The sequence below is a fragment of the Aptenodytes patagonicus genome, chromosome Z (assembly GCF_965638725.1).
Source record: "Aptenodytes patagonicus chromosome Z, bAptPat1.pri.cur, whole genome shotgun sequence".
NCBI lineage: Eukaryota > Metazoa > Chordata > Aves > Sphenisciformes > Spheniscidae > Aptenodytes > Aptenodytes patagonicus.
Genome location: NC_134982.1, coordinates 75,310,116 through 75,326,504, shown reverse-complemented (window position 1 = coordinate 75,326,504; position 16,389 = coordinate 75,310,116).

The window sequence follows — 16,389 nt, the reverse complement described above, 5'->3', positions numbered from 1 at the left end:
GGGGAGGGGAGGGGAGGGGAGGGGAAGGAAAGCGAAGCGCTGCCGCCCCGTCTGGCGGGGACGGGGTCTGCGGCCGTTCGCGGTAGGAGCTGGCAGAGGGGCACGGGGCCCTCCCGCAGCCCTGACGGCGGGGACCCTGCCCGTGAGGAGACGTCTCGGCGAAGGGGGGATGAAGGCGTTGGTCAGTGTTTGCGGTGGCGGTGCGAGGAGCGAGTGTCTCGCCTCCACCGGGCATCCGCTGGGTGAAGCTGAAGGAGCTGCCGGGGGAGGCGTACGGATCAGCTGCCTCACACCTGGGAGCCGCTCCGGCCGGAGCGGTCTGGTCCGCAGCGCGGTTAGCGGAGCTGCGGCGCAGGTCTGCAGCCCTAACTGGTGAGAAAAGGTGGCATGTGGCACTGAGGGGGATACCTGCTCTTCATGGGGAAATACCGTTTTGTCCTGCGGGTGGGGTGCCCCAGCTGTAGGTGTTTATTTATGAGCTATGTATCTAGTCTGCCGTTAGGAGCACTCGTTAGGGTCCGGACAGCCGTTCTGCCCCAGCTGAAGGAGAACTACCCACCCGCCTACTGAGAGGGTTCCTGGGCTCCCCGGGCTGTAACGGCCGGATCCGCCTCACCTGGAACGAGCAGCGCGGCCCGCAGCTCACCGCTGAGAACAAATCTAAGTGTGAGTTCACTTCATGAGTCCATCTGTCCCAGCGCGCTGCCTCCAGCAGAGGCCAGGATCCAAATGGCTAGGGGGCTGTAAAAACAGAGCAGGAGTATGCAAGTCTTCCCTAGAGGCCTCTGCATAGAGGGTTTGGTGAGACTGTTGAGTAGCATGCAATGGCTTGTCTACTCACTAGCCACTGCAAGGACGACATCTGTTAAAGACTTTGAACCTGGCTCCTGTGGGTTTCATTTGATGCTCATGGCTTTTCTTACTGGAATGGGTAGTCAATTGCTATCTGTTTTATCCGTGGCACTCAATATTTATAATAGACTCTCCCCTCCCTCCAACACATACTCTTTTCTAGCCCACATTTATGGTTGCTGTTGTGGAAGCAGTTCCATTCTTCCAACGATCCTTGTCAACCTAACTTGAAACTTTTCTGTTTTTGTCTCTTGCTTTTAAGTGTAAGGGACCAGAATTGCACTCGGTATTCACAGTGTGAATTAACTGGGAATTTGTGGAACAGCACCATCATGTTTTATATGCTGTTCTGTATTCTTTTCCTATTAATTCTAGTAGGTTGAGTCATCTACACTATCAACTCATACAGGTGATATGAGCTTGAGTACCACCCCTAAGGCAAAACTTTAATTCTAGATAGTCAAGGACAATTTCAAAACACGGAAAACATGAAAATAATAACAAGAAAAAGAATGAAGAAACTAACTGAAAATGGGCTGCTAATGTAACTGTCCCCTGCTGGCCAGTAACGTGGCTGGAAAAAGGAAATCTGCTCTGTTGGATGCCAAAGGAGATAATAACTGAATCATGATATATAAGAAAGAATGAAGAAAAATCTGGCATTGCTATCTCATATTTCTGAATTATGGGATAAATTATTTTCAGAACTTAAGTCATTCTAGCTACTTCTGTGCGCAGGCTCATGAAAGTTAATGAAAGGATTCCTGGGTTTTGAGCTGGCTTCAGAAGACCATAGCCAGGCAATTTTTCTAAATTGCTTGCGTTGCCTTGAAGGCAATACATTTTGGCTGTAATCTGGAAACCCTGGGTTTTTGTGCCCTACTGCCTAAAATTTCTCTATAGACTCTACTTCTGATCCTGTGAGTCTCATTGCACTTTCTTCCCCATGTCGGAGTAGTGTCAACTGAAGAATTGTTGCTACTGTCTGGGAGTGGCGAAGACAGGTATGATATTCTGGGTTTGGGGCAGCATGTAAAAAGCAGAGGAAGTAATATAAAAATTGTGTTCTCTTAAAAGATCTACCAAGAGATCTTTTTTTTTGTTAAAAATACCTGCCTTGCTGTTATTTGGGCTTGCATGTTATTGTATACATAAAAACAGCATACAGGGCTGTTATGTACACAAACATTCCAAAATGCACATATGCTCACATAACTTTCCCAAACAGAGGATATTTTTTTAAAAAGTTAATTATTGCTCAAAAAAAATCCTGATTTAAAAAGTAATTATTGTTCAGAGATCCATCACTACATTCCTATTCATTGTGTGCCACTAATGTTGGATTGTTTGAATTCATTTCAAGAAGTCATTGTGTTTCAGCTGTTCCTTTTTAACTTGAGGAATAACGTGGAGCTGTCTTCTGGCCATGGTTGTATCTCCTGGCGCTTTATTCTGAAGCAGTTAATGTTTGCCTGCAAAAAATTGTGATCAAATTTTAATTACACATCACTGTCTTATCAGAATGTAAAATTTATTCTGTCCTGTCATGAAATTTCAAGTTACAAATTTAGTGAATCACAAGCACTATTTATATAAACAGTTGCGTATATACCAGCATCTGAGTTAGAGAGCTTGTCAGTCACTGTCAGTGAGATTCTGTTTAGTTGCAGTCTCCATTCAAGTCTTCATAGGAAGGAATACTGCTGAGACTTGATGCATGAGAAATCGGTGGTATATCAACTACAGAATTTATGATAGGTAATGTTTCTGATGTTGTGTTTTTCATGTTACTCTGTATGTCTGATGCTGTTTTCTCACCCCACAGTCTGCTTTCTGCAGCTCTGGAAACTGAAGAATCAGGAACTCTCTTCAGTGGGTCAAAGAAAGATACAGAAGCTGGTCTCTGTTGTTCACGTGAGCATCTGAATGTATGACAAAAATTCCTAAAACACGGAACAAAAATCATTACTTTATTCTAACCAGAGGAATCCAATAGAAACTTAACAGATACCATTGAAGATGGGTAATAAATTACTGAACTTTTGTTTTTTTCAAGATTTGAACTGACAAAGGGGAGCATCTCAACTTATAAGGAAATGTTGAGTACATACACTCTTGGTAATAATATAACTTTCTATTTTTTAATAAATTCTGCCTTCACTTTTCATTTGCAGGGGAAAAAGTAAGCAAATTAACTATATGTGTGTACAGCCTTTCTGAGTATTTATCATATTTTTGCATAGTCTTTAATCCTATGTTTGGAGTAGCACCTTACTTTACTATCCAAATAAAATAAAGCACAGCACGTGATTCGAAAACTTACCCTTTTTCCATTCTGTACTTGATGAAAGCCATACAACAGCATATCATAAATATTAAGGAGCAGGCAAGAGTTGTACATGACACAGCAAGCATTACATTTACTTTAAAATCTTCTTGGCTGGTTTCTTGAGCTGTGTTCCTTTGAAGAAAATCAGCATTGTCTGACACTACAACAGTAAAGCACACCACACCACTAGTATGCACACAGCAATGTCCTGGACAAATCGACGTACATAGAAATGGATTATATCTATGCGATTTGCAAATAAAAATAAGCACTTCTAATAAAAGGACTAGTTCTGTGAAAACTCAAATCCATTTAGTTGTCGATGAATTGGCCTTTGCAAAGCACATCTTCCAATCCTTCTAGACATGATTTGTATCCATCATAAGGAGTAATTCTGACAGAAGTTTAGCAGTCCCCAGGGACTGTGGGGATGCTACTACTCTGAGTTTACTAGAACCCATTTTTTCACCTATGAGGAGATGGGGTGGTCTTAAGCATCCATGGAACCGTCGATGCTACATATTCCTACTTTACTGTGTGCAAAAGCAACAAGACTGCTATACTATATTCTTTCTTAGAAGAAATGCCTTCTTGGAAAAATACGTTGCTTGGATGGTATCTGATGTCATTGAGATCAGGAACTTGATTATGTGCTCTTCTTTGATGATAAAAATGTCTTTGATGCAATTAAAAAAAATCCATCTCTTTTCTGCATTTCCATCTGTTATTTAAATAAATAGCTAATTCTTTTGTTTCAAGAGAAACAAGTGGGATTATAAATAATTTGCAAGCACTTGGCACTTCTAGAAGGATTTAAAACAGTTTGTGTGTGACTGCTGTAACACGCTTGATTTCAACATTGTTACTTCTCTTGCCTGTGAAAAGGAATGAAACTCAGAGCTGTCTCAAGTGAGCTAGTCAGTCTTTTAATATTTTAAGATTTTCTACTGCTTTTTACAGTTTTGCTATAGTTCATATAGATCTAAACCCCTCTCAGTTTCTCCTAGATCTTGTTAATTTTCCTAAGCGCAATTCATTCTAATAAGCAGTAGCAAACAGATCTTTTGCTTTTAGCGCTATGTAGTTTTTAAATGGTGACTAATTCTCAGTCAGAAAAGGGTTCCAAACCAGTCATAAAGCTACTTTTATCTATCAAGGTGAAACTCCCTTTACTTTCAGAGACATCCTTATAAACATTCATAAATTTGGCTCTTGAATCTGAAAAATGTAAGACACAGTAATACTCCAGTATTACACAAGGAAAACCTTACATTTAAGCAATAACTTTTTATTTCACCTTTTATGATCCTATATACAAACTCACAACAAACAGACAAACCTTTTAGGGTAATTTCTTTCCTTTCTCTAGTTTGGTTTATAGAAATGCTTTTGTTTATTAGCTCTTTGTTAGAAAATAAAGCGAGGTTGGTGTATTTTTCTAGCTATTCTGAAATAAAAACAAGCTAATTTATTTTGCCAGAGATAGAGAAAGCATATACTGCTGTTTCATATATGAATCAATATGGATAAAAACCATACAGTCTCAGAGGCCAAATTGTACCTTTGCACACAAATGCATGTCTCCCATTCAGGTCAGTAGAAACTTAACTTCATCCATATATTTGTGAATACATTTAACATTTTCCCTCAGTTGCAAAGTAGTAATAAAATATAACTGGAGTTAAGAAAACAAGAGGCACACAAACTAAAGCATTCTTCAAAGTTTTGGGATAGAAGCATGTTTTCAGATTCAAAGTACTTATTTGCATTACTTTTTCTATAGCTTGCTAATATGGCCCGTGCCAAGTTTCATCATCTTGGGACTTCAGTTTGTTTACCTGCTAATATGTGCATGTCTCAAAGACGGGGCTTGCCTAATGATTTTTACGTCCTCTGTGATTCTCAGATGAAAATGTGACAAAGTGTCTTGATTTCAAGTTTCTTTTTCATTTCATTTTTGCCCACCAAATTTAGAATTGCTGTTGTTCTTATACTTTCTAGGTAGAAGAATTGAACTTATATTTAATCTTTTGCTGAATCCTCTACCGTACCATCCAAAGGTGGTTCTTCACTGTGGCTCTGTGTGAGAGTGGTATGGTAATGGGGTCCAAATCTGGATTCTGGGGGGAAAAAAAAGAACAGCTGCAAAGATTATTGCTAAGACAAAGCAGAGAAAGAAAAATCAGGAAGTTCAACATCTGAGATGAAAGGGAAGGAGAGGAAGCATGCCTAGGAAACCTGCTGCATTATTGTCAAAAGCCTAAAAGCTGTAAAAATCATAAATCAATGTAGTTCACTAGCAAACATGATTGGAGAAGTTGTAAGAACTGCTTTCTTTAGAAAAAAACCCTTATGTTTTATTCTCTAGTACTTTGCAATTCTTCAGTGATTAAAAAATTGAGAACTTGAAATAGCTATGTTATGAACTTACAAATAGCAAAAGAATACGTGGTCTTGAGCTTAGTGAAACTGGGAAAATCATGTCAGATCAGCATGTCAAAACAGGTTTTTTTAGTGTGATGGTATAATACTGGCAACCCCAATGAAAACACCAATTAGCTGTTACCTAGTGCCTGCTCTTCCTGAGAACTCTCCTCTTCCACTCCTTCGGTGGAGATGAATTTTGCTACAAGCAGTAATAATAAAGAATCTGAAGTTAGGCAGGGTGAATCTTTTAGGAATAGAAACTAACTACTTACAAAAATCCCAATCTACATATAAATTTTAAGGCAGGGCTATTTTTGCAGAAGCATTTTCCAGATTCATATTTGATTTTTGATGGCCACGTATGGAAGGCAATGTGTCATTTGTCTATGGTGTTCTGGATGGGTTAACAGTTGGTACATGAGACCACCTTTCATGCTTCTTGGCAGAGTTGATGAGCATAATAGCCAGCACCAGTATGTCACTTCCTATATGCAGTTAGTCACTCAGCAAAAAAATACATTACTGTTATAGTCCATTTTAATCATCCTCAATTGTTAAGCCTAAATTGTAACAGAAATATCTTAGAGGAATGACTCAGGCAGAACTGGAAAGGGACTGTGTCAATCTGTACACAGTGCCACACGTGTTGACAGACACTGTGGCATTACTTATTTTCTGCAATTAATTCAGATGTGGGCTCTCTTTAAACATGAACTGTAAACTGTGTTGGTGGTCACAAAGGTCACCAGTGAGCAGTAGATAGGATAAGAGGATTCTTGAAACATGGTGAAATGAAGTGGGAACCCGTGGGATCTGATTTCCCACAAGTCAAATTATGTCTATGAACGTATTTTGTTAAAAGGTGGGAGGGCAGCAGGACATTCATTCTCCTCTCTCACCTGTCATTCTGTAATTTTGTTTAGTAGTTTGGGACTAATTTAGGATTTCTTCACCTAACCTCTCATTAATTTGTCTTGTCTTAGAACAGTTGTATCGGTAACAAATGAATGCAACACAGGATATAATTTGAGATGCGTAGCTGCCCGATATGTGTGCCAGGCTCTTCTTTCTGGACCTTACTACTACTTAAACAGCTGTATATAGTTTCACACTGCTTAAATGGTATCTTCTGCTACTTACATTTCTCCTGCAAATTTTGCATACTCTTCTTTAACAGATCCTCTCCATCATCAAATTGGGACACAGAAGTCCTTGCAGAAACATCTAAATGAATGCATATTAAGTTAAACTCCTGTCTTTCTTTGCCATGTAAGTCTGGCATTTTCCAAAGAGCACAATGGGAGTATTCACAAAAGGAGCCACAGCCAAGTGAGAGAGATGGTTTTCAAACTACATAGTTGTGCTTTAACTGATTTGTGGCTCATTAAATGCAGTCATTTTTACAGAGAAACCAACCATTCTCTTTGAAAATTTGGATTGCGCTATTCTGTAACTGCCTGAAGTGCAATTGAAATGAGTGTTCTGAAGGCCACATATAAGATGTTTCTTCCTCTATTTTTTTATTCATAATCTTTTTTGTGTCCAGTCAATAACATGCTTATAAATGAATAGCACAAATTTTGAATGTGCTTAGTTCAAGGACTGAATAGTACAGCACAGTTCCTCTCTCTTCCATCTTCCCCTTTCTGATGCATTAGAGGAAGAAACAGGTAACTAAAATCTTTTCCTTACAGGGGTATTTTATAATTCCATTCTTTAATATTATAATGCTCTGGTATTACAAATTATGTATTTCAAATGTTGCCAGAAAAAGAGCCAAGCTGACTTCGTCCTTGAGATGTTCTATAGTCCATTCTTTCCTCTGTCCCACCACAGACAGGCTTTTCATTTCTGTCCCATCTATAAGCACTAGGCATGCCATTGCGTGATCAAAGAACAGGGTTCTGTTTCAAGGACATAGCTAACAGGATCTTAAATGCATTTATCCAATCCTGTTACTACAAACTCCCCACTGAATTTGCGTGAATGGGTAAGCCATTCAGTTGGTTTGTGTGGAGACAGCAACTCCTTGAAACACTCTTATGAGCAGGGATTGCAAACATTAAGTTCACATTCTGTAAAAGGGAGAATTCCACTTCACATAAAATTTTGAATACCTGATCCTGAAGTGACAGAATATCTATATTTTGCAACTTAATGTCATTTCACTAGTTTCTATAATGTTCTTACCAGGGCGTTTTTCAACATTAGTGGTTTTTTTATCATCATCATCATCATCATCTTCGTTCTCCTCTTCCAAATAATCTCCAGGTAGCGCTACTTTGGAGTAATCCAGAAAATGCTTAGTCAATAAATGCTTAGTCAAATACACGTTTTTTCAAAAAACTATTTGCTGATGATTTGACAGGCTGCACATTATGTTTGCTGCAACAAGTGACTAAAAACAGTTTAATGAATTATAAAGCAATACTATTCACTTTTTAAAAATGCTGTTATTATTTAATTAAGATCTCAATAGTCTATATTTCTAAATATGGCCTGTTTCCAACAGCTGTGTACATACACTGACATTCAGGAACTGTCTCCTGCATCAGGCTCCTACCTTGCTCTAATCTGCAGCCTTCACAGTACAGCATGCCAATCAGAATATTTCTCAATCAGGACAAAAAATTATACATGCTAAGAAAGCAATATTCCAGTCTTGGGTCTGGAGTGTAAGATAACGGCTGCAATGGTCAGGAAACCAGTAGTCCTTTTTTTACCCCATGAAACAATATTTTTTCCCCTTTCCCTTTGTGAAACAGTGAATCTGAGCCAGATCCAGCCAGAGGAACAGTCGAGAGTGTTTCAGTGTCACTGTTTTGCAGTTCCTGAGGACTGAACTCTGTTGTGTATCTGCAGGATTGACTGTCCCTGCACCATTGGAAAGCTCAGGGGCAAACCTTGTGCAATTCTCAATTCAGCTCGTTGCTTGTTCACAGAATTGTGAGCAGATGCTCTTCTCTCTGGTGTTACGAGCTATAATGGTTATGTTCTGACTGGATGCTGTGTGGTTGCTGGAGATGCTGGACAAGCTCTGTGCACTTTTGCCTCCTATGCGCTTTTGCACCTGCACATGGGCAGAACAAGTCAAACTGCAGAATATGTTTTCAAAACAACAGTGCTACCACAGTGGAAGGGAACAGTCTTATTAAGCTCTCTGAGGAAAAACTTCATTTAACTAAAAAATAATGAAAGGAAGAAATACCTTCTGCCTTTTTTATATCTAGCAGAATGCAAGCTCTGTAATAATTTTTACCAGAATAAAGTTTTGATTAGAACATACCGTCAGGTGAAATAAATTTTCTGGTAGTCTCTGCAGACATTAGGAGGGATAAAAAGACAAGCAAAATGACTTTCATAGTGGAAACGGTGCTACTGCTCCAGATTATCCTGGTCTCTATGGCTGCTGCTCTTAGTCATGAGAAGTGGGATATGTCTTCAAAGGTATGGCACTGTGACATCATCATCATGCTGAGAGCAGTCATAAGGCAGTCAGAGAAGAAGCTAAGCCTGCCCATCTGGAAAGACCCCACAAATTACACTGGAGTAAAGAGGACACTTACTTAATAGAATTATTCTTTAGTCTTACAAATGGAGCCAGAGAGCCCTATGGGTGTCGAAGGACTGAACAGCTCCTCTCCCACGCAACTCCTCACTGTGAAACCATGCTGTGGGTTGCTCAGGGGAGGAGGTGCATGTGACACTGTCATTTGTAATAGAGCCTATTTAAAAAAAAAAAAAAAAAAAGCCTTCTCCTGCTGAAGAGTCTTATTGCAACATACATCCTGTAACTCGATCTGCCAACGTAAGATTCAACACAACTTTCAGTTCTCACCTGTCATTTTTGCTTGACTGTAAGCTACAACTGTTTCAAATGCATGTTTCTGGTTACAAGGTTTTGTCTAAACTCTTTAAAGACTTCATCGCTTCAAAATACGATGTTCTTTGTTTAGATAATGCAGAATATAGACTGCTAGTAATATTTGGCATGGTTCATTTTAAATGAAAAACCTAGGAAAGGTATCCTATTCCTGATCTGTAACAGTTTGTCAAACTACCTATGTGACTGCCACTGTGCCAGAGCCTTTTAAAGAAATTTTAAGGCATGAGAATCATTCTAGCTTATGTGAACTCAAAAAAGGTCAAAAAAGAAGACTGAAAGCACAAACTGCTATGGTCTTACATAAGTAAGTGACATAGCTCCCTCTGCTGACTACAGAAAGAAAAGTCAGGTTTTTAAAAGGTAAATGAAAAAATATGCACTGAAAGGGAAGAGTGTTGCAGAACAAAAATATGAAGAAAAACCAAAGGCTGAGAACGATATAATTAAACTAGGAGAATAGAAGTCCATAGTTTGTAAATACTTAATTTAATCAACACTGACATAAGCTGACTTACTGTTGACCCACGTTACTCACATTATAAAGTTGATTGATAGAATAATTCAAAGATGGAAGAGCATTTCTGGTGTGGCACATACAGATCCAGTCTGTAGCTTTTGGCAGTTCAGTAAAATGGCTTTTGGCTCAGTAAAATGAACTGTGATCTCACAGCCATTGCCCTTAGAATCATAGAATATTTCAAGTTGGAAGGGACCCGTAAGGATCATCGAGTCCAACTCCCTGCTCCTCGCAGGACTACCTAACACTAAACCATATGACTAAAAGCATCGTCCAGACGCTCCTTGAACTCTGATGGGCTTGGTGCTGTGACCACTTCCCTGGGGAGCCTGTTCCAGTGACCGACCACCCTCTCAGTGAAGAACCGTTTCCAAATGTCCAATCTGAACTTCCCCCAGTGCAGCTTCGCTCCATTTCCTCGGGTCCTGTTGCTGGTCACCAGAGAGAGGAGATCAGCACCTCCCCCTCGGCTGCCCCCCTTGAGGAAGGTGTAGACTGCGATGAGGGCACCCCTCAGCCTTCTCTTCTCCAAGCTGAACAAGCCAAGTGACCTCAGCTGCTCCTCATTAAGTCTTGCCCTCGAGGCCTTTCACCATCTTGGTCTCCCTCCTCTGGACACACTCTAATAGTTTGATGTCCTTCTTATATTGAGGCACCCAAAACTGCGCACAGTACTCGAGGTGGGGCCGCACCAGTGCGGTGGGAGGTGTCTGTCCCACTCTACTCGACTGGCTCGCAATGCTGTGCTTGATGCACCCCAGGACACAGTTGGCCCTTTTGGCTGCCAGGGCACACTGTTGACTCATATTCAACATGCCACCAACCCAAACCCTCAGATCTCTTTCTGTGGGGCTGCTCTTCAGCCTCTCGTCCCCCAATTTGTATGTATAACCAGGATTACTCCATCCCAGGTGGAAAATCCTGCACTTGCTCTTGTTAAATTTCATATATAATACATTTGGTAATCTTGGCTACTGTCCTGTGAAAAAGTATTGAACAATCTAATGAAATTATATATATATATTAGAATTAACATTTCAGGGATATAATCTAGACACATTCTAAGTACACGGTTTTTAAGACAGCAGTTTTGTAAATATATTTGTTGTCAATATGAAATCAAAAGTATCTGCCAAGGAAGTAACGGCTTAAAAACATGATTGCATACATATCATGAAGCTGCAATAAAAGATCATTTAAAGGAGTAAGATTATTACTTCTTGCATATGCTGAGGACTTTTTAGACTGTTACGCAGACTTCTGTGAACATATGAAAGCCATAAGAAACTTATCAAACATAAGCATATGATAAGATTTGCATAGTATTTTCATTTTACATGACCTAATCCACAATCTACTGAAACCAGTGGGAATCTCTCTATCAACATCAATGGGCTCTGCAACTGTCCGATAGTATCAACATTTGCTATACCAACATCCAACCAACCAGCCTAGCTAATAAAAGTCATCATTTGGAACTGCTATGATGATGCTATCATGACTAAATAGAAGAATTTATTAAGAATACTGTAAACACGCTGGTTTACAGACTTTCATTTATTTACTTGTTCCACGTTTCTGCAACAAGAGACTGATAAGAGACTGTTATTAAAAAAGTAAAATATCCTATTTAAAACCTGACTCTTAAAGACCTTGCTACTCTTAAATGTGTTACTCCGATTCTGCAAAGACCTATTTGGATTTAAAACATGTTCTTTTTTTTCTTCTGCACTGTAAAGTTATACTTCTGGCACTTGACCCAACCAGTATTTTACTCTCACATAAACCAGTTATTTAACTATTAATTAATATTACTTCATACAGAAATTGTCTTAAAAGAAGCAGACCAGCACCACAAAATAAGTGATAGAACATATCAAATGGATAACCTTTAGTTTTAGTAGTGCTCCCTGGTGAGTTGGATTTCATTAGATTAATGATAATCTCCATTATGAGGAGCCTGTAAATTTGAACAGCAGCACATTTTATCAGCTCTGAAATAGCACGGCTTATTTTAACAGGTTCCATAGCTCACATTTGTATCAGGCCAGTTAAGTTTTGCTGTTAATCACTCGGTTTGATGAAACATCAAATTCAATGGAAGCATTGTAATGGCAAGGACGCACGGATTGCTCTTTCCAGTTATTCACCGTGTGATCTGACAATCCACAGAAACCCTAACTGAAACTCGATTAATTTCACAAACACATTTTTTTTCCCAGTATGACAGGCAGGACACAATTAATGCAGTTCTTCATTCTAAGTCACAGCCCTAACCTTTTGAAGGGGAAAATATACTGTTCGTACAAAAAAAGTGCTAGCTTCTGCCTTCCTAGAGGCATTCAGTTTTGGTTGTAACAGTCACTACTTTTTCAAACTCGCATTCGGACATAAGCACTTGAACCCTTCTTTGGTGTAAAATATGACATGTCTTTTTTAACATCAGAGACAAGTGCGTCTCTCTCTGGAGACAAAGAAAGGTTCAAGCTCTGTCTGAGGTAGACTGTATTCAAGTGATAAATCCCTCACTATGGGTGAGAGGAGTAACACAGAGGAGACTTGCATGCGATAATTCACGTCCAATACACAGTCATTGCAGGCAGTGCACAGATCCGTCCACAAGGAATTCAAGTTAAACAGAAGGGGAGCCCTATGATTAAGCATAGCGTGATTGCACTGAAAATTAGGGTTCATGCTCAAAGTAGACTAGAAGTGATTGATTGACTAGTTAACGAACAGGGACATCAAGCAACTTAGCTACCGGGAAGTTTGTGCTGCAAGACATGAGCAAATGTGATTTTGAGCTGACAGGTTGAGTTAGCAGAACTGGACACATGGTGAAATGGAGGCTATGGAAAAAAAACAAACACCCAAAACAACATTTTGGAAGATACTGGAGGAAGGGGACTGAGGTGAAGAAGTAACAAGGAACTCTGGATGGTCATCAACAACCTTTTACCCTAGGGTCCAATGGTGGTGTATCACCAAACTGGAGGAGTACTCCATATCCTCCTTGTATTGCTGCTGCGGGGAGGATGAAACCTGAATGGAAGAAAAAGAAGATTATGATGAACATAGAGGAGAAAGGGAAAAAAGAGAAGGGGAAAAAAAAAAAACCCTTGCCAATGTTTAAACCAAAGCCACTAGATTCCAATTATTCTTCCCCTTTACACTGCAAGTTGCCTTGAAATCAGTGTGATGCTCTTTCAACACTTCAATTCAATGAGTGCAGCTAACAGAGGGAGCCCAGAGGTCCAGCAGTTTGCACAACATTTTGTGCAGAAGGATGCAGGAACTCTGCTGAGAGCCATGCATGTGTGCTCAGTGATGGTGGTGTTGCACCACCGGTCACAGTCCTGAGCACCCACTGGAGCAACTGCTCCTGATCTTGACCTTGATGGTACTCCTGTAAGAGGATGCAGGTCTCCAGGTATGGGGCTGAATGCAGTGCAGAGGACTGGGGCCGCACTGGGGCCAGGGTGGGGGTGATGGTGCCCTTGCTCACAGAGGGTGTGTGCTGTTGGAGGATCTCTGTTGCCAAGTAAAGGAGCAGCAAGAGAAGGTCAACAGGCTGCACAGTCTCAGATCCGTCAAGAAAGAGCTTAACTGGGTCATGTCCAAATAAGAGCCCGAACACCCAGCTGTCCCAAAGGAGGGGCAGGCAGAGTCTGTGCTTATCAATCTGGGAAATGGAGAGTCCCTCAATGGTGAAGGCTGGGAGCTGGTGACTTCTTGCACCAGGACAACCACTCCTGCTCCACCTGTAGATCTTCAGCTACAGAGCCGGTTCAGTGTCCTAACAACAGTGGAGGGGCTCAGAGCTGTGTCCAATGAAGCCGGCAAGCCAGCAGAGCCTGAGCCCTGCAGCAGCACTGGGAGGAAGTGTGAGAGACTCTCTGCCACAAAGATGTGTGCCCCATCTGCTGACCTGGCCTCCTATAGGGGGGAGTTGCTCCTTGACAAGGGCTTGGACATTGTGGAGAAACTGCTGGTGCCTGTCCAGCCCCTGGACTAGTACCCTCCATGTTCCTCCTCATGGACACCAAGTGATGCTGTCAGGGAAGCCGGGAGTGTACCACCTTCTGCAAATGCATGGTAAAATACCTGTATAAGCATCTTCACTGCTGTTTAAATTACTGACTTGCTGGAGAACACACATGGGCAATATTCCCGTGCATCTGATCTGCCGTAACTGAAGCTAAAGTAACGTGATTGTACTTCTTAGCGTAGTGTGTACTAATTATTACAGTAATGCTGTTGGAGTATTGAGGCCAGCCAAGCCAGCGTACCAGGCAAACAATAAATGACAGGATAGTAGTCACAAAGTGGATTCTGAGGTACCTTTTCTTTCCGTGCAGAAGGTACTGGTATCAAAAGTAGCAGACAGATGCGATTTAGGTCTCTGCTTGAAGTAGCACAACATCCGATTTAAATTATCCCTTAATTAAGGATGTCCAAAATTATTTTCAAAACTGACATTTGCTTGTTTACATGGCCTAAACCACCTTCCAACTTTAAGAACAGGACACTGAACTTATACAGATTGGTTATGTAGCTATTTTGCTTCCATACAGTGAAAATTAAGAGAGATGTGTACATCTGTATTATACAGATAACCTATAACAGGTTTAATTTCAGGATACTAGTTCCTAGCTGTCTTGCAATTGATCTAAAACAACCTAATTGTCTTATTACTTGCTTTTCTCCTTTTGCCATAGATCACAGATTCTCTTCCATTTTCATTTTTCAAGAAATAATTACACTGCCTGCCATCTTAATGAATAAGCGTTGCTACAGCATCAAAGTTAATACCCTGTCATGGCCTTTGAAAATACATTACTTTCCACACATAAATATATATTCTGTTTACGACTATCTCTTCCTCTCTTTACCCTTGCTGAGTGCTCCAGAAGGGGATGAGTTGAGTGTTCACCAGAGCTGATAGTACCTCCTGCCTGTGGAGGATGTTCTTGGGCCAAATGATGTCATTTTTCTTTACTTGATTTTTCCCAAAACAAGTACCAGAGGAGGTACTAACAAAAAAAAACAAAAAAAAAAAAACAAAAAACAAAACACAAACACACACACACAAAACCCCAACAAAAAAACCCAAAAAACCAAAGAAGGAATCAAAAACCCAGAACAGAATATAATGTGAGGAACTTCATACTAACCTATGAACTAATTTCTGCTCAGAAAACTCTTAGGTCTATTTCATTCTGCTCATCAATCACAGAACTAGATTTTTAGCTAAAATCTGCAAACACAGTATGTTGCATTTCACTTTGAAAGAAAATGCAGCTTTTTCCATCTCAAAACTAAAAAGCTATATAGCGATTATACAGCAACCTTAAGCACTGGCAGCTCCAGTGCCATTTCTAGAATGCTGATTCCTTGCTATAGCTTTATTCTAAGCAGGATTTTAGGAATTTGCTTGTATGAACTTGGGTTTGACAACCAAGAAAAAGGCTTGATGACTTTAGCCTACAGAAAGAACAAGATAAAAGGATTTGGACATTTCCTCATTTTTTTCACACCACCCTGGGTTCAGAACAGAAGGCCAGAGGCAGTGCAGCACAGACACTTAAAAAACAAAAAAACACCCCAAAAAACCCTGCAAGAAAACTCAACTTGAAGTGCTTGATGTCTGGACAGTCAAAGCAGCTACAGAAGAGACATGCAGATTTCATTTTCTTTAAATATAAAAGTACATGGGCAATACCTGAAATTTGAACATTCACGTAGGAATTAGAAGAATAAAAAAAATACTATTTCAGAGTTTCCACTTGAAAAAGAGTAATTGGTAACAGTTTCCAGCTGTTGCACTAGGAAAAGTTAAACACCATACTTAGCTCTCTCTATGGTCTTTCATTCTTTCATTGGTTCAAACAAAAAGCTTTCTCCTTTACTCACTCGTGCTGCTGGTTGCTCTGCTCTGTACCTTTCTCATTCCTTTTGAGCAAAGCAGCAGCTTTTTTCATCGTTCTGAAGATGGCACATAACCAATCCTGGCTGGATCTAATAATAAGCCTTTGGCTGGGCCACAGACCCTCAGGGAACAGCCAACCTGTTAGAACAATTAAGTGTTTTGAATGAATGCATTGGGTCCACTTTGAATCCTGCAAAACCACCTCCAAACTAAGAACAGGAAACAGCAATAAAGCTCGGTCCCATTTGTTATTCCAGTCTGTTAATGCGTGAGCTGCTGCAGTAGGGCTTTTATACCACTTGCTTTATAGAGGTCGAACTTTCAGACCTTTGAATTCAGGTGTGAGTTTTGAGTTTTGTTACGTTCTTGTTCCAGTAGTTTGATCGTTTTTCAGAGACCAGCTTCCATCAAGACAACTTGTGGAAATGCAAGACCCCACAAACCAGAAG